The sequence below is a fragment of the Mytilus californianus genome, unplaced genomic scaffold (genome assembly GCF_021869535.1).
Source record: "Mytilus californianus isolate M0D057914Y unplaced genomic scaffold, xbMytCali1.0.p SCAF_3, whole genome shotgun sequence".
Lineage (NCBI taxonomy): Eukaryota > Metazoa > Mollusca > Bivalvia > Mytilida > Mytilidae > Mytilus > Mytilus californianus.
This window is the reverse complement of record NW_026262679.1, coordinates 72,288,991-72,313,254: the sequence shown is the minus strand read 5'-3', so window position 1 is coordinate 72,313,254 and position 24,264 is coordinate 72,288,991. Positions and strand designations below refer to the sequence as shown.

Genomic DNA, 24,264 nt, shown 5'->3' with positions numbered 1-24,264 from the left:
AAAACAAAATAAGTTCAAAAATATTGTTACCAAATATAAAACTTAAAAAATTTGCTACTTTAATTTTATTTTTCTTTCAAAATATCTATAAAGAAAAACTGGCATTAATGGCAGCAGCCATCATCATTGCTCAATTGCTCTTTTTGACTATATATCATTAACTTATTTTCATTTTAAATCTATATTTCAATCAGTAATGAAGACGGTTTAATGAAATAATCATTATTTCCGAAATTAATGTGCGTGTCAAATTATCAGAAGTTGGTGGCTAACCAAAACAATCTGATGTATACATTTTGAACAGAAATGATTAAAATTCAACTGAATTTCAAACAATCTAAATCAAGTCTTATTTTCCAAATTACTTTAAAAAAATCGACTAAATACGTAGATATCCAAATTGACAATCGGAAACTTTACTTTCGTTCAGGTGAGACTATTAGAGAAAGGGTTTCCAAATTGTCAATGTTAAGAGAATATTTGCTGTTATAAATAATTCAGAAATTAATGTGATGCATGTTTTAATTCAAATCCTAAATTGGAGTACAAATAAAAAAGAAGATGTGGTATGATTGGCAATGAGACAACTCTCCACAAGAGACCAAATGACACAGAAATTAACAACTATAGGTCACCGTACGGCCTTCAACAATGAGCAAAGCCCATACTGCACAGTCAGCTATAAAAGGCCCCGAAATGACAATGTAAAACAATTCAAACGAGAATACTAAGTATACTTTCTTTAAGAGAATATTTGCAGTTATAATTAATTCAGAAATTAATGTGATGCATACTAAGTATACTTTCTTTAAGAGAATATTTGCAGTTATAATTAATTCAGAAATTAATGTGATGCATGTATTAATTCAAATCCTAAATTGGAGTACAAATAAAAAAGAAGATGTGGTATGATTGCCAATGAGACAACTCTCCACAAGAGACCAAATGACACAGAAATTAACAACTATAGGTCACCGTACGGCCTTCAACAATGAGCAAAGCCCATACTGCACAGTCAGCTATTAAAGGCCCCGAAATGACAATGTAAAACAATTCAAACGAGAATACTAAGTATACTTTCTTATTAAAATATATTTCATTAGAGTATAAATTTGAAAAAGAAATTTTGGACTAATTTGTAATAAATTTTCAAGCTGTTTCTCCAGGGAAAACTGATTTTATTACCTTACAACTATTAACAGTTTAAGTACAATTGTAATGACAAAATACCTACATCATCATCTAGGCATCAACAATTATATCATCTCCATGTCTAGGACTGTACGTTCTTCTTCTCTCTGGTCTCCCGTCTATCTGTAATACATATTCAAATTATTTTAATATCTATCAAACAACTATTAATAAATAAAAAAAATATATACTTACTTTCCGATGCATATGTTACCTGTCCTGACGTAAATATCCTGGGGCTGGTATCTGAAACAAAAACAAAATAAGTTCAAAAATATTGTTACCAAATATAAAACTTAAAAAATTTGCTACTTTAATTTTATTTTTCTTTCAAAATATCTATAAAGAAAAACTGGCATTAATGGCAGCAGCCATCATCATTGCTCAATTGCTCTTTTTGACTATATATCATTAACTTATTTTCATTTTAAATCTATATTTCAATCAGTAATGAAGACGGTTTAATGAAATAATCATTATTTCCGAAATTAATGTGCGTGTCAAATTATCAGAAGTTGGTGGCTAACCAAAACAATCTGATGTATACATTTTGAACAGAAATGATTAAAATTCAACTGAATTTCAAACAATCTAAATCAAGTCTTATTTTCCAAATTACTTTAAAAAAATCGACTAAATACGTAGATATCCAAATTGACAATCGGAAACTTTACTTTCGTTCAGGTGAGACTATTAGAGAAAGGGTTTCCAAATTGTCAATGTTAAGAGAATATTTGCTGTTATAAATAATTCAGAAATTAATGTGATGCATGTTTTAATTCAAATCCTAAATTGGAGTACAAATAAAAAAGAAGATGTGGTATGATTGGCAATGAGACAACTCTCCACAAGAGACCAAATGACACAGAAATTAACAACTATAGGTCACCGTACGGCCTTCAACAATGAGCAAAGCCCATACTGCACAGTCAGCTATAAAAGGCCCCGAAATGACAATGTAAAACAATTCAAACGAGAATACTAAGTATACTTTCTTTAAGAGAATATTTGCAGTTATAATTAATTCAGAAATTAATGTGATGCATACTAAGTATACTTTCTTTAAGAGAATATTTGCAGTTATAATTAATTCAGAAATTAATGTGATGCATGTTTTAATTCAAATCCTAAATTGGAGTACAAATAAAAAAGAAGATGTTATATGATTGCCAATGAGACAACTCTCCACAAGAGACCAAATGACACAGAAATTAACAACTATAGGTCACCGTACGGCCTTCAACAATGAGCAAAGCCCATACTGCACAGTCAGCTATTAAAGGCCCCGAAATGACAATGTAAAACAATTCAAACGAGAATACTAAGTATACTTTCTTTATTAAAATATATTTCATTAGAGTATAAATTTGAAAAAGAAATTTTGGACTAATTTGTAATAAATTTTCAAGCTGTTTCTCCAGGGAAAACTGATTTTATTACCTTACAACTATTAACAGTTTAAGTACAATTGTAATGACAAAATACCTACATCATCATCTAGGCATCAACAATTATATCATCTCCATGTCTAGGACTGTACGTTCTTCTTCTCTCTGGTCTCCCGTCTATCTGTAATACATATTCAAATTATTTTAATATCTATCAGACAACTATTAATAAATAAAAAAAATATATACTTACTTTCCGATGCATATGTTACCTGTCCTGACGTAAATATCCTGGGCTGGTATCTGAAACAAAAACAAAATAAGTTCAAAAATATTGTTACCAAATATAAAACTTAAAAAATTTGCTACTTTAATTTTATTTTTCTTTCAAAATATCTATAAAGAAAAACTGGCATTAATGGCAGCAGCCATCATCATTGCTCAATTGCTCTTTTTGACTATATATCATTAACTTATTTTCATTTTAAATCTATATTTCAATCAGTAATGAAGACGGTTTAATGAAATAATCATTATTTCCGAAATTAATGTGCGTGTCAAATTATCAGAAGTTGGTGGCTAACCAAAACAATCTGATGTATACATTTTGAACAGAAATGATTAAAATTCAACTGAATTTCAAACAATCTAAATCAAGTCATATTTTCCAAATTACTTTAAAAAAATCGACTAAATATGTAGATATCCAAATTGACAATCGGAAACTTTACTTTCGTTCAGGTGAGACTATTAGAGAAAGGGTTTCCAAATTGTCAATGTTAAGAGAATATTTGCTGTTATAATTAATTCAGAAATTAATGTGATGCATGTTTTAATTCAAATCCTAAATTGGAGTACAAATAAAAAAGAAGATGTGGTATGATTGGCAATGAGACAACTCTCCACAAGAGACCAAATGACACAGAAATTAACAACTATAGGTCACCGTACGGCCTTCAACAATGAGCAAAGCCCATACTGCACAGTCAGCTATAAAAGGCCCCGAAATGACAATGTAAAACAATTCAAACGAGAATACTAAGTATACTTTCTTTAAGAGAATATTTGCAGTTATAATTAATTCAGAAATTAATGTGATGCATACTAAGTATACTTTCTTTAAGAGAATATTTGCAGTTATAATTAATTCAGAAATTAATGTGATGCATGTATTAATTCAAATCCTAAATTGGAGTACAAATAAAAAAGAAGATGTTATATGATTGCCAATGAGACAACTCTCCACAAGAGACCAAATGACACAGAAATTAACAACTATAGGTCACCGTACGGCCTTCAACAATGAGCAAAGCCCATACTGCACAGTCAGCTATTAAAGGCCCCGAAATGACAATGTAAAACAATTCAAACGAGAATACTAAGTATACTTTCTTATTAAAATATATTTCATTAGAGTATAAATTTGAAAAAGAAATTTTGGACTAATTTGTAATAAATTTTCAAGCTGTTTCTCCAGGGAAAACTGATTTTATTACCTTACAACTATTAACAGTTTAAGTACAATTGTAATGACAAAATACCTACATCATCATCTAGGCATCAACAATTATATCATCTCCATGTCTAGGACTGTACGTTCTTCTTCTCTCTGGTCTCCCGTCTATCTGTAATACATATTCAAATTATTTTAATATCTATCAAACAACTATTAATAAATAAAAAAAATATATACTTACTTTCCGATGCATATGTTACCTGTCCTGACGTAAATATCCTGGGGCTGGTATCTGAAACAAAAACAAAATAAGTTCAAAAATATTGTTACCAAATATAAAACTTAAAAAATTTGCTACTTTAATTTTATTTTTCTTTCAAAATATCTATAAAGAAAAACTGGCATTGATGGCAGCAGCCATCATCATTGCTCAATTGCTCTTTTTGACTATATATCATTAACTTATTTTCATTTTAAATCTATATTTCAATCAGTAATGAAGACGGTTTAATGAAATAATCATTATTTCCGAAATTAATGTGCGTGTCAAATTATCAGAAGTTGGTGGCTAACCAAAACAATCTGATGTATACATTTTGAACAGAAATGATTAAAATTCAACTGAATTTCAAACAATCTAAATCAAGTCTTATTTTCCAAATTACTTTAAAAAAATCGACTAAATACGTAGATATCCAAATTGACAATCGGAAACTTTACTTTCGTTCAGGTGAGACTATTAGAGAAAGGGTTTCCAAATTGTCAATGTTAAGAGAATATTTGCTGTTATAAATAATTCAGAAATTAATGTGATGCATGTTTTAATTCAAATCCTAAATTGGAGTACAAATAAAAAAGAAAATGTGGTATGATTGGCAATGAGACAACTCTCCACAAGAGACCAAATGACACAGAAATTAACAACTATAGGTCACCGTACGGCCTTCAACAATGAGCAAAGCCCATACTGCACAGTCAGCTATAAAAGGCCCCGAAATGACAATGTAAAACAATTCAAACGAGAATACTAAGTATACTTTCTTTAAGAGAATATTTGCAGTTATAATTAATTCAGAAATTAATGTGATGCATACTAAGTATACTTTCTTTAAGAGAATATTTGCAGTTATAATTAATTCAGAAATTAATGTGATGCATGTTTTAATTCAAATCCTAAATTGGAGTACAAATGAAAAAGAAGATGTTATATGATTGCCAATGAGACAACTCTCCACAAGAGACCAAATGACACAGAAATTAACAACTATAGGTCACCGTACGGCCTTCAACAATGAGCAAAGCCCATACTGCACAGTCAGCTATTAAAGGCCCCGAAATGACAATGTAAAACAATTCAAACGAGAATACTAAGTATACTTTCTTTATTAAAATATATTTCATTAGAGTATAAATTTGAAAAAGAAATTTTGGACTAATTTGTAATAAATTTTCAAGCTGTTTCTCCAGGGAAAACTGATTTTATTACCTTACAACTATTAACAGTTTAAGTACAATTGTAATGACAAAATACCTACATCATCATCTAGGCATCAACAATTATATCATCTCCATGTCTAGGACTGTACGTTCTTCTTCTCTCTGGTCTCCCGTCTATCTGTAATACATATTCAAATTATTTTAATATCTATCAGACAACTATTAATAAATAAAAAAAATATATACTTACTTTCCGATGCATATGTTACCTGTCCTGACGTAAATATCCTGGGCTGGTATCTGAAACAAAAACAAAATAAGTTCAAAAATATTGTTACCAAATATAAAACTTAAAAAATTTGCTACTTTAATTTTATTTTTCTTTCAAAATATCTATAAAGAAAAACTGGCATTAATGGCAGCAGCCATCATCATTGCTCAATTGCTCTTTTTGACTATATATCATTAACTTATTTTCATTTTAAATCTATATTTCAATCAGTAATGAAGACGGTTTAATGAAATAATCATTATTTCCGAAATTAATGTGCGTGTCAAATTATCAGAAGTTGGTGGCTAACCAAAACAATCTGATGTATACATTTTGAACAGAAATGATTAAAATTCAACTGAATTTCAAACAATCTAAATCAAGTCATATTTTCCAAATTACTTTAAAAAAATCGACTAAATATGTAGATATCCAAATTGACAATCGGAAACTTTACTTTCGTTCAGGTGAGACTATTAGAGAAAGGGTTTCCAAATTGTCAATGTTAAGAGAATATTTGCTGTTATAAATAATTCAGAAATTAATGTGATGCATGTTTTAATTCAAATCCTAAATTGGAGTACAAATAAAAAAGAAGATGTGGTATGATTGGCAATGAGACAACTCTCCACAAGAGACCAAATGACACAGAAATTAACAACTATAGGTCACCGTACGGCCTTCAACAATGAGCAAAGCCCATACTGCACAGTCAGCTATAAAAGGCCCCGAAATGACAATGTAAAACAATTCAAACGAGAATACTAAGTATACTTCCTTTAAGAGAATATTTGCAGTTATAATTAATTCAGAAATTAATGTGATGCATACTAAGTATACTTTCTTTAAGAGAATATTTGCAGTTATAATTAATTCAGAAATTAATGTGATGCATGTTTTAATTCAAATCCTAAATTGGAGTACAAATAAAAAAGAAGATGTGGTATGATTGCCAATGAGACAACTCTCCACAAGAGACCAAATGACACAGAAATTAACAACTATAGGTCACCGTACGGCCTTCAACAATGAGCAAAGCCCATACTGCACAGTCAGCTATTAAAGGCCCCGAAATGACAATGTAAAACAATTCAAACGAGAATACTAAGTATACTTTCTTATTAAAATATATTTCATTAGAGTATAAATTTGAAAAAGAAATTTTGGACTAATTTGTAATAAATTTTCAAGCTGTTTCTCTAGGGAAAACTGATTTTATTACCTTACAACTATTAACAATTTAAGTACAATTGTAATGACAAAATACCTACATTATCATCTAGGCATCAACAATTATATCATCTCCATGTCTAGGACTGTACGTTCTTCTTCTCTCTGGTCTCCCGTCTATCTGTAATACATATTCAAATTATTTTAATATCTATCAGACAACTATTAATAAATAAAAAAAATATATACTTACTTTCCGATGCATATGTTACCTGTCCTGACGTAAATATCCTGGGGCTGGTATCTGAAACAAAAACAAAATAAGTTCAAAAATATTGTTACCAAATACAAAACTTAAAAAATTTGCTACTTTAATTTTTTTTTTTTTCAAAATATCTATAAAGAAAAACTGGCATTAATGGCAGCAGCCATCATCATTGCTCAATTGCTCTTTTTGACTATATGTCATTAACTTATTTTCATTTTAAATCTATATTTCAATCAGTAATGAAGACGGTTTAATGATATAATCATTATTTCCGAAATTAATGTGCGTGTCAAATTATCAGAAGTTGGTGGCTAACCAAAACAATCTGATGTATACATTTTGAACAGAAATGATTAAAATTCAACTGAATTTCAAACAATCTAAATCAAGTCATATTTTCCAAATTACTTTAAAAAAATCGACTAAATATGTAGATATCCAAATTGACAATCGGAAACTTTACTTTCGTTCAGGTGAGACTATTAGAGAAAGGGTTTCCAAATTGTCAATGTTAAGAGAATATTTGCTGTTATAAATAATTCAGAAATTAATGTGATGCATGTTTTAATTCAAATCCTAAATTGGAGTACAAATAAAAAAGAAGATGTGGTATGATTGGCAATGAGACAACTCTCCACAAGAGACCAAATGACACAGAAATTAACAACTATAGGTCACCGTACGGCCTTCAACAATGAGCAAAGCCCATACTGCACAGTCAGCTATAAAAGGCCCCGAAATGACAATGTAAAACAATTCAAACAAGAATACTAAGTATACTTTCTTTAAGAGAATATTTGCAGTTATAATTAATTCAGAAATTAATGTGATGCATACTAAGTATACTTTCTTTAAGAGAATATTTGCAGTTATAATTAAGTCAGAAATTAATGTGATGCATGTTTTAATTCAAATCCTAAATTGGAGTACAAATAAAAAAGAAGATGTGGTATGATTGCCAATGAGACAACTCTCCACAAGAGAACAAATGACACAGAAATTAACAACTATAGGTCACCGTACGGCCTTCAACAATGAGCAAAGCCCATACTGCACAGTCAGCTATTAAAGGCCCCGAAATGACAATGTAAAACAATTCAAACGAGAATACTAAGTATACTTTCTTATTAAAATATATTTCATTAGAGTATAAATTTGAAAAAGAAATTTTGGACTAATTTGTAATAAATTTTCAAGCTGTTTCTCCAGGGAAAACTGATTTTATTACCTTACAACTATTAACAGTTTAAGTACAATTGTAATGACAAAATACCTACATCATCATCTAGGCATCAACAATTATATCATCTCCATGTCTAGGACTGTACGTTCTTCTTCTCTCTGGTCTCCCGTCTATCTGTAATACATATTCAAATTATTTTAATATCTATCAGACAACTATTAATAAATAAAAAAAATATATACTTACTTTCCGATGCATATGTTACCTGTCCTGACGTAAATATCCTGGGGCTGGTATCTGAAACAAAAACAAAATAAGTTCAAAAATATTGTTACCAAATATAAAACTTAAAAAATTTGCTACTTTAATTTTATTTTTCTTTCAAAATATCTATAAAGAAAAACTGGCATTAATGGCAGCAGCCATCATCATTGCTCAATTGCTCTTTTTGACTATATATCATTAACTTATTTTCATTTTAAATCTATATTTCAATCAGTAATGAAGACGGTTTAATGAAATAATCATTATTTCCGAAATTAATGTGCTTGTCAAATTATCAGAAGTTGGTGGCTAACCAAAACAATCTGATGTATACATTTTGAACAGAAATGATTAAAATTCAACTGAATTTCAAACAATCTAAATCAAGTCTTATTTTCCAAATTACTTTAAAAAAATCGACTAAATATGTAGATATCCAAATTGACAATCGGAAACTTTACTTTCGTTCAGGTGAGACTATTAGAGAAAGGGTTTCCAAATTGTCAATGTTAAGAGAATATTTGCTGTTATAAATAATTCAGAAATAAATGTGATGCATGTTTTAATTCAAATCCTAAATTGGAGTACAAATAAAAAAGAAGATGTGGTATGATTGGCAATGAGACAACTCTCCACAAGAGACCAAATGACACAGAAATTAACAACTATAGGTCACCGTACGGCCTTCAACAATGAGCAAAGCCCATACTGCACAGTCAGCTATAAAAGGCCCCGAAATGACAATGTAAAACAATTCAAACGAGAATACTAAGTATACTTTCTTTAAGAGAATATTTGCAGTTATAATTAATTCAGAAATTAATGTGATGCATGTTTTAATTCAAATCCTAAATTGGAGTACAAATAAAAAAGAAGATGTGGTATGATTGGCAATGAGACAACTCTCCACAAGAGACCAAATGACACAGAAATTAACAACTATAGGTCACCGTACGGCCTTCAACAATGAGCAAAGCCCATACTGCACAGTCAGCTATTAAAGGCCCCGAAATGACAATGTAAAACAATTCAAACGAGAATACTAAGTATACTTTCTTATTAAAATATATTTCATTAGAGTATAAATTTGAAAAAGAAATTTTGGACTAATTTGTAATAAATTTTCAAGCTGTTTCTCCAGGGAAAACTGATTTTATTACCTTACAACTATTAACAGTTTAAGTACAATTGTAATGACAAAATACCTACATCATCATCTAGGCATCAACAATTATATCATCTCCATGTCTAGGACTGTACGTTCTTCTTCTCTCTGGTCTCCCGTCTATCTGTAATACATATTCAAATTATTTTAATATCTATCAGACAACTATTAATAAATAAAAAAAATATATACTTACTTTCCGATGCATATGTTACCTGTCCTGACGTAAATATCCTGGGGCTGGTATCTGAAACAAAAACAAAATAAGTTCAAAAATATTGTTACCAAATATAAAACTTAAAAAATTTGCTACTTTAATTTTCTTTTTCTTTCAAAATATCTATAAAGAAAAACTGGCATTAATGGCAGCAGCCATCATCATTGCTCAATTGCTCTTTTTGACTATATATCATTAACTTATTTTCATTTTAAATCTATATTTCAATCAGTAATGAAGACGGTTTAATGAAATAATCATTATTTCCGAAATTAATGTGCATGTCAAATTATCAGAAGTTGGTGGCTAACCAAAACAATCTGATGTATACATTTTGAACAGAAATGATTAAAATTCAACTGAATTTCAAACAATCTAAATCAAGTCTTATTTTCCAAATTACTTTAAAAAAATCGACTAAATATGTAGATATCCAAATTGACAATCGGAAACTTTACTTTCGTTCAGGTGAGACTATTAGAGAAAGGGTTTCCAAATTGTCAATGTTAAGAGAATATTTGCTGTTATAAATAATTCAGAAATTAATGTGATGCATGTTTTAATTCAAATCCTAAATTGGAGTACAAATAAAAAAGAAGATGTGGTATGATTGGCAATGAGACAACTCTCCACAAGAGACCAAATGACACAGAAATTAACAACTATAGGTCACCGTACGGCCTTCAACAATGAGCAAAGCCCATACTGCACAGTCAGCTATAAAAGGCCCCGAAATGACAATGTAAAACAATTCAAACGAGAATACTAAGTATACTTTCTTTAAGAGAATATTTGCAGTTATAATTAATTCAGAAATTAATGTGATGCATACTAAGTATACTTTCTTTAAGAGAATATTTGCAGTTATAATTAATTCAGAAATTAATGTGATGCATGTTTTAATTCAAATCCTAAATTGGAGTACAAATAAAAAAGAAGATGTGGTATGATTGCCAATGAGACAACTCTCCACAAGAGACCAAATGACACAGAAATTAACAACTATAGGTCACCGTACGGCCTTCAACAATGAGCAAAGCCCATACTGCACAGTCAGCTATTAAAGGCCCCGAAATGACAATGTAAAACAATTCAAACGAGAATACTAAGTATACTTTCTTATTAAAATATATTTCATTAGAGTATAAATTTGAAAAAGAAATTTTGGACTAATTTGTAATAAATTTTCAAGCTGTTTCTCCAGGGAAAACTGATTTTATTACCTTACAACTATTAACAGTTTAAGTACAATTGTAATGACAAAATACCTACATCATCATCTAGGCATCAACAATTATATCATCTCCATGTCTAGGACTGTACGTTCTTCTTCTCTCTGGTCTCCCGTCTATCTGTAATACATATTCAAATTATTTTAATATCTATCAGACAACTATTAATAAATAAAAAAAATATATACTTACTTCCCGATGCATATGTTACCTGTCCTGACGTAAATATCCTGGGGCTGGTATCTGAAACAAAAACAAAATAAGTTCAAAAATATTGTTACCAAATATAAAACTTAAAAAATTTGCTACTTTAATTTTTTTTTTTTTCAAAATATCTATAAAGAAAAACTGGCATTAATGGCAGCAGCCATCATCATTGCTCAATTGCTCTTTTTGACTATATGTCATTAACTTATTTTCATTTTAAATCTATATTTCAATCAGTAATGAAGACGGTTTAATGATGTAATCATTATTTCCGAAATTAATGTGCCTGTCAAATTATCAGAAGTTGGTGGCTAACCAAAACAATCTGATGTATACATTTTGAACAGAAATGATTAAAATTCAACTGAATTTCAAACAATCTAAATCAAGTCATATTTTCCAAATTACTTTAAAAAAATCGACTAAATATGTAGATATCCAAATTGACAATCGGAAACTTTACTTTCGTTCAGGTGAGACTATTAGAGAAAGGGTTTCCAAATTGTCAATGTTAAGAGAATATTTGCTGTTATAAATAATTCAGAAATTAATGTGATGCATGTTTTAATTCAAATCCTAAATTGGAGTACAAATAAAAAAGAAGATGTGGTATGATTGGCAATGAGACAACTCTCCACAAGAGACCAAATGACACAGAAATTAACAACTATAGGTCACCGTACGGCCTTCAACAATGAGCAAAGCCCATACTGCACAGTCAGCTATAAAAGGCCCCGAAATGACAATGTAAAACAATTCAAACGAGAATACTAAGTATACTTTCTTTAAGAGAATATTTGCAGTTATAATTAATTCAGAAATTAATGTGATGCATACTAAGTATACTTTGTTTAAGAGAATATTTGCAGTTATAATTAATTCAGAAATTAATGTGATGCATGTTTTAATTCAAATCCTAAATTGGAGTACAAATAAAAAAGAAGATGTGGTATGATTGCCAATGAGACAACTCTCCACAAGAGACCAAATGACACAGAAATTAACAACTATAGGTCACCGTACGGCCTTCAACAATGAGCAAAGCCCATACTGCACAGTCAGCTATTAAAGGCCCCGAAATGACAATGTAAAACAATTCAAACGAGAATACTAAGTATACTTTCTTATTAAAATATATTTCATTAGAGTATAAATTTGAAAAAGAAATTTTGGACTAATTTGTAATAAATTTTCAAGCTGTTTCTCCAGGGAAAACTGATTTTATTACCTTACAACTATTAACAGTTTAAGTACAATTGTAATGACAAAATACCTACATCATCATCTAGGCATCAACAATTATATCATCTCCATGTCTAGGACTGTACTTTCTTCTTCTCTCTGGTCTCCCGTCTATCTGTAATACATATTCAAATTATTTTAATATCTATCAGACAACTATTAATAAATAAAAAAAATATATACTTACTTTCCGATGCATATGTTACCTGTCCTGACGTAAATATCCTGGGGCTGGTATCTGAAACAAAAACAAAATAAGTTCAAAAATATTGTTACCAAATATAAAACTTAAAAAATTTGCTACTTTAATTTTTTTTTTTTTCAAAATATCTATAAAGAAAAACTGGCATTAATGGCAGCAGCCATCATCATTGCTCAATTGCTCTTTTTGACTATATGTCATTAACTTATTTTCATTTTAAATCTATATTTCAATCAGTAATGAAGACGGTTTAATGATGTAATCATTATTTCCGAAATTAATGTGCGTGTCAAATTATCAGAAGTTGGTGGCTAACCAAAACAATCTGATGTATACATTTTGAACAGAAATGATTAAAATTCAACTGAATTTCAAACAATCTAAATCAAGTCATATTTTCCAAATTACTTTAAAAAAATCGACTAAATATGTAGATATCCAAATTGACAATCGGAAACTTTACTTTCGTTCAGGTGAGACTATTAGAGAAAGGGTTTCCAAATTGTCAATGTTAAGAGAATATTTGCTGTTATAAATAATTCAGAAATTAATGTGATGCATGTTTTAATTCAAATCCTAAATTGGAGTACAAATAAAAAAGAAGATGTGGTATGATTGGCAATGAGACAACTCTCCACAAGAGACCAAATGACACAGAAATTAACAACTATAGGTCACCGTACGGCCTTCAACAATGAGCAAAGCCCATACTGCACAGTCAGCTATAAAAGGCCCCGAAATGACAATGTAAAACAATTCAAACGAGAATACTAAGTATACTTTCTTTAAGAGAATATTTGCAGTTATAATTAATTCAGAAATTAATGTGATGCATACTAAGTATACTTTGTTTAAGAGAATATTTGCAGTTATAATTAATTCAGAAATTAATGTGATGCATGTTTTAATTCAAATCCTAAATTGGAGTACAAATAAAAAAGAAGATGTGGTATGATTGCCAATGAGACAACTCTCCACAAGAGACCAAATGACACAGAAATTAACAACTATAGGTCACCGTACGGCCTTCAACAATGAGCAAAGCCCATACTGCACAGTCAGCTATTAAAGGCCCCGAAATGACAATGTAAAACAATTCAAACGAGAATACTAAGTATACTTTCTTATTAAAATATATTTCATTAGAGTATAAATTTGAAAAAGAAATTTTGGACTAATTTGTAATAAATTTTCAAGCTGTTTCTCCAGGGAAAACTGATTTTATTACCTTACAACTATTAACAGTTTAAGTACAATTGTAATGACAAAATACCTACATCATCATCTAGGCATCAACAATTATATCATCTCCATGTCTAGGACTGTACGTTCTTCTTCTCTCTGGTCTCCCGTCTATCTGTAATACATATTCAAATTATTTTAATATCTATCAGACAACTATTAATAAATAAAAAAAATATATACTTACTTTCCGATGCATATGTTACCTGTCCTGACGTAAATATCCTGGGGCTGGTATCTGAAACAAAAACAAAATAAGTTCAAAAATATTGTTACCAAATATAAAACTTAAAAAATTTGCTACTTTAATTTTTTTTTTTTTCAAAATATCTATAAAGAAAAACTGGCATTAATGGCAGCAGCCATCATCATTGCTCAATTGCTCTTTTTGACTATATGTCATTAACTTATTTTCATTTTAAATCTATATTTCAATCAGTAATGAAGACGGTTTAATGATGTAATCATTATTTCCGAAATTAATGTGCGTGTCAAATTATCAGAAGTTGGTGTCTAACCAAAACAATCTGATGTATACATTTTGAACAGAAATGATTAAAATTCAACTGAATTTCAAACAATCTAAATCAAGTCATATTTTCCAAATTACTTTAAAAAAATCGACTAAATATGTAGATATCCAAATTGACAATCGGAAACTTTACTTTCGTTCAGGTGAGACTATTAGAGAAAGGGTTTCCAAATTGTCAATGTTAAGAGAATATTTGCTGTTATAAATAATTCAGAAATTAATGTGATGCATGTTTTAATTCAAATCCTAAATTGGAGTACAAATAAAAAAGAAGATGTGGTATGATTGGCAATGAGACAACTCTCCACAAGAGACCAAATGACACAGAAATTAACAACTATAGGTCACCGTACGGCCTTCAACAATGAGCAAAGCCCATACTGCACAGTCAGCTATAAAAGGCCCCGAAATGACAATGTAAAACAATTCAAACGAGAATACTAAGTATACTTTCTTTAAGAGAATATTTGCAGTTATAATTAATTCAGAAATTAATGTGATGCATACTAAGTATACTTTGTTTAAGAGAATATTTGCAGTTATAATTAATTCAGAAATTAATGTGATGCATGTTTTAATTCAAATCCTAAATTGGAGTACAAATAAAAAAGAAGATGTGGTATGATTGCCAATGAGACAACTCTCCACAAGAGACCAAATGACACAGAAATTAACAACTATAGGTCACCGTACGGCCTTCAACAATGAGCAAAGCCCATACTGCACAGTCAGCTATTAAAGGCCCCGAAATGACAATGTAAAACAATTCAAACGAGAATACTAAGTATACTTTCTTATTAAAATATATTTCATTAGAGTATAAATTTGAAAAAGAAATTTTGGACTAATTTGTAATAAATTTTCAAGCTGTTTCTCCAGGGAAAACTGATTTTATTACCTTACAACTATTAACAGTTTAAGTACAATTGTAATGACAAAATACCTACATCATCATCTAGGCATCAACAATTATATCATCTCCATGTCTAGGACTGTACGTTCTTCTTCTCTCTGGTCTCCCGTCTATCTGTAATACATATTCAAATTATTTTAATATCTATCAGACAACTATTAATAAATAAAAAAAATATATACTTACTTTCCGATGCATATGTTACCTGTCCTGACGTAAATATCCTGGGGCTGGTATCTGAAACAAAAACAAAATAAGTTCAAAAATATTGTTACCAAATATAAAACTTAAAAAATTTGCTACTGTAATTTTTATTTTCTTTCAAAATATCTATAAAGAAAAACTGGCATTAATGGCAGCAGCCATCATCATTGCTCAATTGCACTTTTTGACTATATATCATTAACTTATTTTCATTTTAAATCTATATTTCAATCAGTAATGAAGACGGTTTAATGATATAATCATTATTTCCGAAATTAATGTGCGTGTCAAATTATCAGAAGTTGGTGTCTAACCAAAACAATCTGATGTATACATTTTGAACAGAAATGATTAAAATTCAACTGAATTTCAAACAATCTAAATCAAGTCATATTTTCCAAATTACTTTAAAAAAATCGACTAAATATGTAGATATCCAAATTGACAATCGGAAACTTTACTTTCGTTCAGGTGAGACTATTAGAGAAAGGGTTTCCAAATTGTCAATGTTAAGAGAATATTTGCTGTTATAATTAATTCAGAAATTAATGTGATGCATGTTTTAATTCAAATCCTAAATTGGAGTACAAATAAAAAAGAAGATGTGGTATGATTGGCAATGAGACAACTCTCCACAAGAGACCAAATGACACAGAAATTAACAACTATAGGTCACCGTACGGCCTTCAACAATGAGCAAAGCCCATACTGCACAGTCAGCTATAAAAGGCCCCGAAATGACAATGTAAAACAATTCAAACGAGAATACTAAGTATGCTTTCTTTAAGAGAATATTTGCAGTTATAATTAATTCAGAAATTAATGTGATGCATACTAAGTATACTTTCTTTAAGAGAATATTTGCAGTTATAATTAATTCAGAAATTAATGTGATGTATGTTTTAATTCAAATCCTAAATTGGAGTACAAATAAAAAAGAAGATGTGGTATGATTGCCAATGAGACAACTCTCCACAAGAGACCAAATGACACAGAAATTAACAACTATAGGTCACCGTACGGCCTTCAACAATGAGCAAAGCCCATACTGCACAGTCAGCTATAAAAGGCCCCGAAATGACAATGTAAAACAATTCAAACGAGAATACTAAGTATACTTTCTTATTAAAATATATTTCATTCGAGTATAAATTTGAGAAAAAGAAATTTTGGACTAATTTGTAATAAATTTTCAAGCTGTTTCTCCAGGGAAAACTGATTTTGTTACCTTACAACTATTAACAGTTTAAGTACAATTGTAATGACAAAATACCTACATCATCATCTAGGCATCAACAATTATATCATCTCCATGTCTAGGACTGTACTTTCTTCTTCTCTCTGGTCTCCCGTCTATCTGTAATACATATTCAAATTATTTTAATATCTATCAGACAACTATTAATAAATAAAAAAAATATATACTTACTTTCCGATGCATATGTTACCTGTCCTGACGTAAATATCCTGGGGCTGGTATCTGAAACAAAAACAAAATAAGTTCAAAAATATTGTTACCAAATATAAAACTTAAAAAATTTGCTACTTTAATTTTAATTTTCTTTCAAAATATCTATAAAGAAAACTGGCATTAATGGCAGCCATCATCATTGCTCAATTGATCTTTTTGACTATATATCATTAACTTATTTTCATTTTAAATCTATATTTCAATCAGTAATGAAGACATTTTTATGATATAATCATTATTTTTCGAAATTAATGTGCGTGTCAAATTATCAGAAGTTGGTGGCTAACCAAAACATTCTGATGTATACATTTTGAACAGAAATGATTAAAATTCAACTGAATTTCAAACAATCTAAATCAAGTCATATTTTCCAAATTACTTTTAAAAAATCGACTAAATATGTAGATATCCAAATTGACAATCGGAAACTTTACTTTTGTTCAGGTGAGACTATTAGAGAAAGGGTTTCCAAATTGTCAATGAAATTAATGTGATGCATGCTTTAATTCAAATCCAATATTGGACTACAAGTATACTTTAATTATTGAAATTAATGTGCGTGTCAAATTATCAGAAGTTGGTGGCTAACCAAAACAATCTGATGTATACATTTTGAACAGAAATGATTAAAATTCAACTGAATTTCAAACAATCTAAATCAAGTCATATATTTTCCAAATTACTTTAAATAAACTGCTATCAAAGAGATATGTCTCGCCTTTTTGAAATTTGATAATGCAAATGTTGAAATTAAAATAGCAATACTTTAACATGTAAGTTATGCAAATATTCAAAGTCGATGAACCATGACTGAAGGTACATGGCTAAACAATCTCCATGGAATGAGATGTGCCAATGCTAATACAACTGCATACCAAATACCATTGACTTATTATAAGTCGCTCCCTTTATACAAACCTAAACACAAATATAACTTGTAAACTATGTAAAAAGTAAAATCACAAAAATACTGAACTCCGAGGAAAATTCAATCGGAAAGTCCCTAATCACATGGCAAAATCAAATGACAAAACACATCAAACGAATGGACAACAACTGTCATATTCCTGACTTGGTACAGGCATTTTCAAATGTAGAAAATGGTGTTTGAACCTGGTTTTATAGCGCTAAACCTCTCACTTGTACGACAGTCTTATCAAATTCCGTTATATTTACAACGATGCGTGAACAAAACAGACATTATAAATAAAATAGTCAAAATATGGGTACAGCAGTCATCACTGTGTTACAATATCAAAACAAACAATTATTTACAAAAAAGAACAAAAGCATCTATCAAATTAAAAACCACATTCATTGCTTCGCGTGTCTGACGTCAGAAAATGTAATCGTCACATAAGAAGAAATTTTGTCATTCAATGTTTATTCAAAACAATTTTATAATTTCACATGGGGAATGTTGGTATACAGGGTTAAAAAATACTAGACATCATTGAGATGGGAACTAGGGTTCGACAGTTACCAAAATAAACTTCACATTCATTCTGTGTGTAAGTAACAACATGAACTATTACTAGACCATTATTATGTTATTAATAATGAAAGAATAAAACTGACCTTCCAAGTGAATTCCATCATTGTATGAGTTGAAAAATTAGAACAAAGTTTCAAAGTCAGTGAACCATGATCAGAGATATACTGTTCCCGGAACATAGGAACAAGCTATAAATATCAGTTGCAAAGGGCTCAATTCATCAGTTTATTCTAAAAAAAAATGATAAAAATTCAAATTTAACCCATATGATCCTATATAGAACTATTCTTATTTCTATTTATTTCTCCAATCGATTTACACAAAATAGCAATTATACCGGTCTAGACATTAAGACTTCGTAGGTTCATATCGTTTGCATTCAACGTTTGTTATCGGATATTTTTTTTTAATATCCATGCTGAACCACGAACATTAATAGTAAACAAAAATATCCGATAAAAAACGTTGAATGCAAAGAATGCAAACGATATGAATCTACGAAGTCTCATATTATAGGAATAACCGGTCCACTCGATCCGAAACGTTCAGTCAATTTTCTGATTGTCATTTTATAATACATGTATTAACACTCCCTTTCGACAGTTACCAAAATAAACTTCACATTCATTCTGTGTGTAAGTAACAACATGAACTATTACTAGACAATTATTATGTTATTAATAATGAAAGAATAAAACTGACCTTCCAAGTGAATTCCATCATGGTATGAGTTGAAAAATTAGAACAATACAATAGAAATAACCCGCCAAATAATGTTAACCAATTAAAACAGAGATTACAGTGTGATCTAATGAACCGAGATGTCTACGATCAGAGGTGTTTATTAAATGCTGCCGGATTCGCGGGGCCGTAACCATTGATGAGGCAGATTCCACGGGTGGGGGCCTGGGCTACCATTTGATTTTGATGGTGGGCGGGGTGGGTGGGGCTAGGATGAAATTTGAAAAAAGGCAGGACAGGAGATTTGAGTAAAAAAAGGGCAGGATGAGCAACTTGGCAAAAAAAAAAAGGCAGGATGAGAATTTATGTAAAAAAAAAGTCAGGATAAACTAATAAAAAAAGGCAGGACCGAATATAGAGTGAAAAATAAAAAGGCAGGCCAGAGAAGATTACAACTAAAAAAAAATGCAGAACAAAGTTTTTCATCCTAGCCCCCCCCTAAAATTCAAATTAGCTCTCTTACTTCGATATTATTTGGTAGGGGTGTGCCATTTTTGCCTCAAAAAACGTTGGCTAAAAAAAGGCAGGATGAAATTTATGCAAAAAAAGTCAGGATAAACTAATAAAAAAAGCAGGCCGCCGAATAGAGTGAAAAAAAAAGGCAGGCCAGAGAAGTTTACAACTAAAAAAAATGCAGAACAAAGTTTTTCATCCCAGCCCCCCCCCCCCCCCCCCCCCCACTAAAAATAAAATAAATGGTATCTCTCTTACTTCGATAAAAACGTACCCATTTCAGTACCTATAGATATATAAACATTTAAGAAAGAATGCCCTATACTTATATAGAATATTTGAAAATGAATGAGAGTGAAAATAAAAAGCTACCATTTGATTTTTATGGTGGGTGGGGTGGATGGGGCTAGGATGCAATTTGAAAAGAGGCAGGACAGGAGTTTTGAGTAAAAAAAGGGCAGGATGAGCAACTTGGCAAAAAAAAAGGCAGGATGACAATTTATGTAAAAAAAAGTCAGGATAAACTAATAAAAAAAGGCAGGACCGAATATAGAGTGAAAAATAAAAGGCAGACCAGAGAAGATTACAACTAAAAAAAAAATGCAGAACAAAGTTGTTCATCCTAGCCCCCCCTAAAAGTCAAATGGTAGCTCTCTTACTTCGATATTATTTGGTAGGGGTGTGCCATTTTTGCCTCAGAAAAACGTACCCATTTCAGTACCTATAGTTATATAAGCATTTAAGAAAGAATGCCCTATACTTATATAGAATATTTGAAAATGAAAACAACACGTTATATATATGTCATGCGTCTGAAGCGCTTTTCTGGATTTACCTTCATCAGGAACGATCAAAGCCGAATATTTGAAAAGCCAAGAATGAACACCCATATTTAAAATATGACCCATGATTATATAAGCATTAAATCTATATCATTAATCATAATTCATAAATATACAGCTACCCTTAAGTTTTATATGTATGAATTGAAATCCACTGTTTATTTGGGACATTATTTGAAAGGTGAACTTTCAAATGAATTGATTTAATTTGATATAAATTGGTTCTTAACTACAAATTTTAATTCGCATATGCTAATAACAGAAATATGAGACACATGTTTTAATTTTTAAGGTCAAATTATGTTGTATTCTACTAAATTTTTCAATGTTCAGAGAAAATGTTACGGCCATGATCCATATTCGGAATATTTCTACTATATTGCATTTTTTTATAGTATCAACATATGCTCATTTTGAGTCATACTTATTCATTTATTTCTATGAATAGCAGATGCTGCATATGGATTTTACTGGTTCTAAAAGATATTGGATGCTCTCATGATTATAATGATAACTTTTGTAGTTCTGGGATTGTTTTGTTTAAAAAACACTTCTTATTCAGTCTGTTTATAGCATATTTTAAAAAAGTGTCTGCGGATAATGAAGAAAAATATTAAAATGGCATCTTCACCTTTGATAGATGTTGATGTAATTCTTTTAATTCCATATTGAAAACCTCAGCATTTGGATGCTGGCTTCCAATCATTTTGAGATGCTGGCATCCCATCACATCGGGATTATGGCATCACATCAGTTTTTGATGCTAGCATCCCAAAATATTGGGATTCTGGCATTTCAATATTTCGAGATGCTGGCATCCAATTAGTTTAAGATGCTGGCATCCCAAACATTCAGATATACCTTTTTCATGATATCATATGAATTTAAATGCTGCGTCCTAATCAATTTGATTTCAGTATTATACACCAAGATAACACCTAGTACATTTCATAAGGTTTTGATGTGTGCTGAATGCATATGAAAACAAACCAATAATCCAGGAAACATAAGAAACTACAGTTGAATACCTAGAGGAGATGATAATTTTTGTTTTTGTTCATGTCCAGTGGCCAGTTTAATGCATATTGAGAATGAAAGCATGGGTCAGAGTGTGAAATGTATACTCGACCAACATACTGATTTGTTAAGTGCTGGTTCACCATGTGAATGCTGATGTCAACAATTTGATATTGATAAAACTATGTCAATGTACTAAATTTTCCGATAATTGCCAAATTTTAATGTTATTAGGGCCCTGCCGAATGGCTGGTCGCCCTATAGTGATCAGTCTGTCCGTCCGTCCGTAACAAATTGTGTCCGCTCTATACCTAGAGAACCGTTATAATTTCAATCTTTATACTTGACATGTATATTAACCAACATCAGAGGTTGTGTCATAATGTATGTACAACTTCCTAGGTCAAAGGTCAAGGTCAAAAACTTTGGTTTTAGTTGACAACCCCATTTCCTATGGTAAAGATCGTGTCCGCTCTATATATTGAGAACTTTTATGATTACAAAGTTTATACTTGACATGTATATTAACCAACACCAGAGGGTGTCATAATGTATGTACAACTTCCTAGGTCAAAGGTCAAGGTCAAACACTTTGGTTTCAGTTGACAACCCCATGTCCTATGGTAAAGATACACATTTTTACCACACGTTAATCAGCGGGGCCCATAGAGATGGCTCCCATCTCAATGATGTCTAGTTTATTAATAGACTTTGATTACCATTATGTAAGACCTGTATACATGTTATTGTGGTCTGGAGACTATACATTTATATATGGTGACAGGACTACAATATTCCAGTCTGATATGTTTATTATACGACCGCAAAAAATGTTTGCGGTCGTATATTGGTATCATGTGGTCGTCGGCGTCAGCGTGGTCCGAAGACATTTGGCTTCCGGACAATAACTTTAGTTTAAGTGTATGTATCTCTATGAAATTTAATCAAAAGGTTCAATACCACAAAAAGAAGGTTGGGATTGTTTTTGGGGGTGATGGTCCCAACCGTTTAGGAATAAGGGGCCAAAAAGGGGCCAAAACAAGCATTTTTCTAGTTTCAGGACAATAACTTGTGTATAAGTATTTTGATTGCTCTGAAATTGTACCACAAGGTTCAATACCACAAATAGAAGGTTGGTATTCCTTTTGGGGGTAATTGCCCCAAACTGTTCAGGAATAAGCGAGCAATAAGGGTCTAAAACAAGCATTTTTCTAGTTTTCAGATAATAACTTGTGTTTAAGTGTATGGATGTCTCTTAATTTGTACCACATTTTACAAAAAGAAAATTTCTTCAAAATTATTTTTTTTGGAAAAAGGGGTGTGCAATTTTTTTCTAAAAGAAAATTCTCTTCAAATATTTTTTTTTTGGAGGGGGTGGGGGGTAAAAAAAAATTTGTGGGGGTTCAATTTTTTTTCTCAAGATTTAAGAAATTGTCAATTTTCCAAAGAAAAAAATTGGGGGTCCAAATTTATTTTGCTAATTCTTTGTATATAGTCTGAAAACAGATTTACTTAGTAATGCATAACAGCGCAGTGTATTGCACATTAGCAAGAAATCTTCAATTGAATATAAATTCTAATCATTCAACCAATTTCAAGTTCTTTGACTACATTTATTCCGTGTCAGAAACCTATAATGTGTCAAATATTGAATTACAATCCAAATTCAGACCTGTATCAAACTTGAATATTGTTCAGGGTTGGACCTCTGCGGTTGTATCCAGCTGCGCTCGGCGAAGCAGTTTATGTTTTGAATGTTTATAGAATAGTAAATATTTGAAAGTAAGCTTAACGCAATAGCCTGCTGAAATGATATCAAGTCCAGTGGTTCCCAATGCTTTCAGAAATCTACTGGACATTTGGTCCAGTAAAACATTCTTCTTGACTGAACCAGACTCTTTTTTACAAGACAATCATACATATGATTTGGACAAAATTAAAAAAAATTCTGCTCATTTTGTCGTGTAAGCTTAAGGCATATCAATTAAATGCACCAAACCAATTTTTACTGGTCTCTGAATTCAGCTGGAATCTCAAATGATCTGGTGCTGTTTGGATGTTTCGTCGTCTATGTTCAACCTGTCCAATAACTATAAAGTGTTACGATACATAATACACAACACATAAATAGTAACCGGAAAGGTACAGCCACTGCTTCAAAAATGCTGAAATGAGAAATGAAATCCAGTATAGTTTTTAATACACGTAAATATTCTGACCAATATAAATGTTCGAAGAAATTGCTTAAAATGAGTTTCCCATTGCTTACGTCTTTCATCCACGCTAATTATTTGGAATTATATTTTTTCTCTTGGCATACCTCCCGAACCTCCTTTAGTTTTACATTGACAGTTAGTTACGAGTTTGGCACTCTGGTCTAAAATTTAATCTGGCCATAAGCAAACACCGCGTCTATATTCTTCATATTATTATTAAATGTTGCAAATATATGAAAGATTAT

At 30.6% G+C, this 24,264-nt stretch overlaps 1 long non-coding RNA gene across 21 annotated transcripts in view; it reads right to left on the bottom strand.

Moving 5' to 3' along the window:
* The window catches only part of LOC127735025 (uncharacterized), a 154,939-nt gene that overhangs the window by 64,912 nt on the left and 65,763 nt on the right, over window positions 1–24,264 (bottom strand). Inside the window, exon 1 of one of the 21 annotated variants that reach the window (XR_007997945.1) lies at window positions 17,062–17,258. The exons of 19 other annotated variants lie outside the window; for them this stretch is intronic. This is a non-coding gene — a long non-coding RNA (uncharacterized LOC127735025). Of the gene's footprint in view, window positions 1–12,726; window positions 12,924–17,061; window positions 17,259–24,264 lie in introns of those variants that run through there. One more of the 21 variants, XR_007997944.1, reaches the window with a different exon arrangement.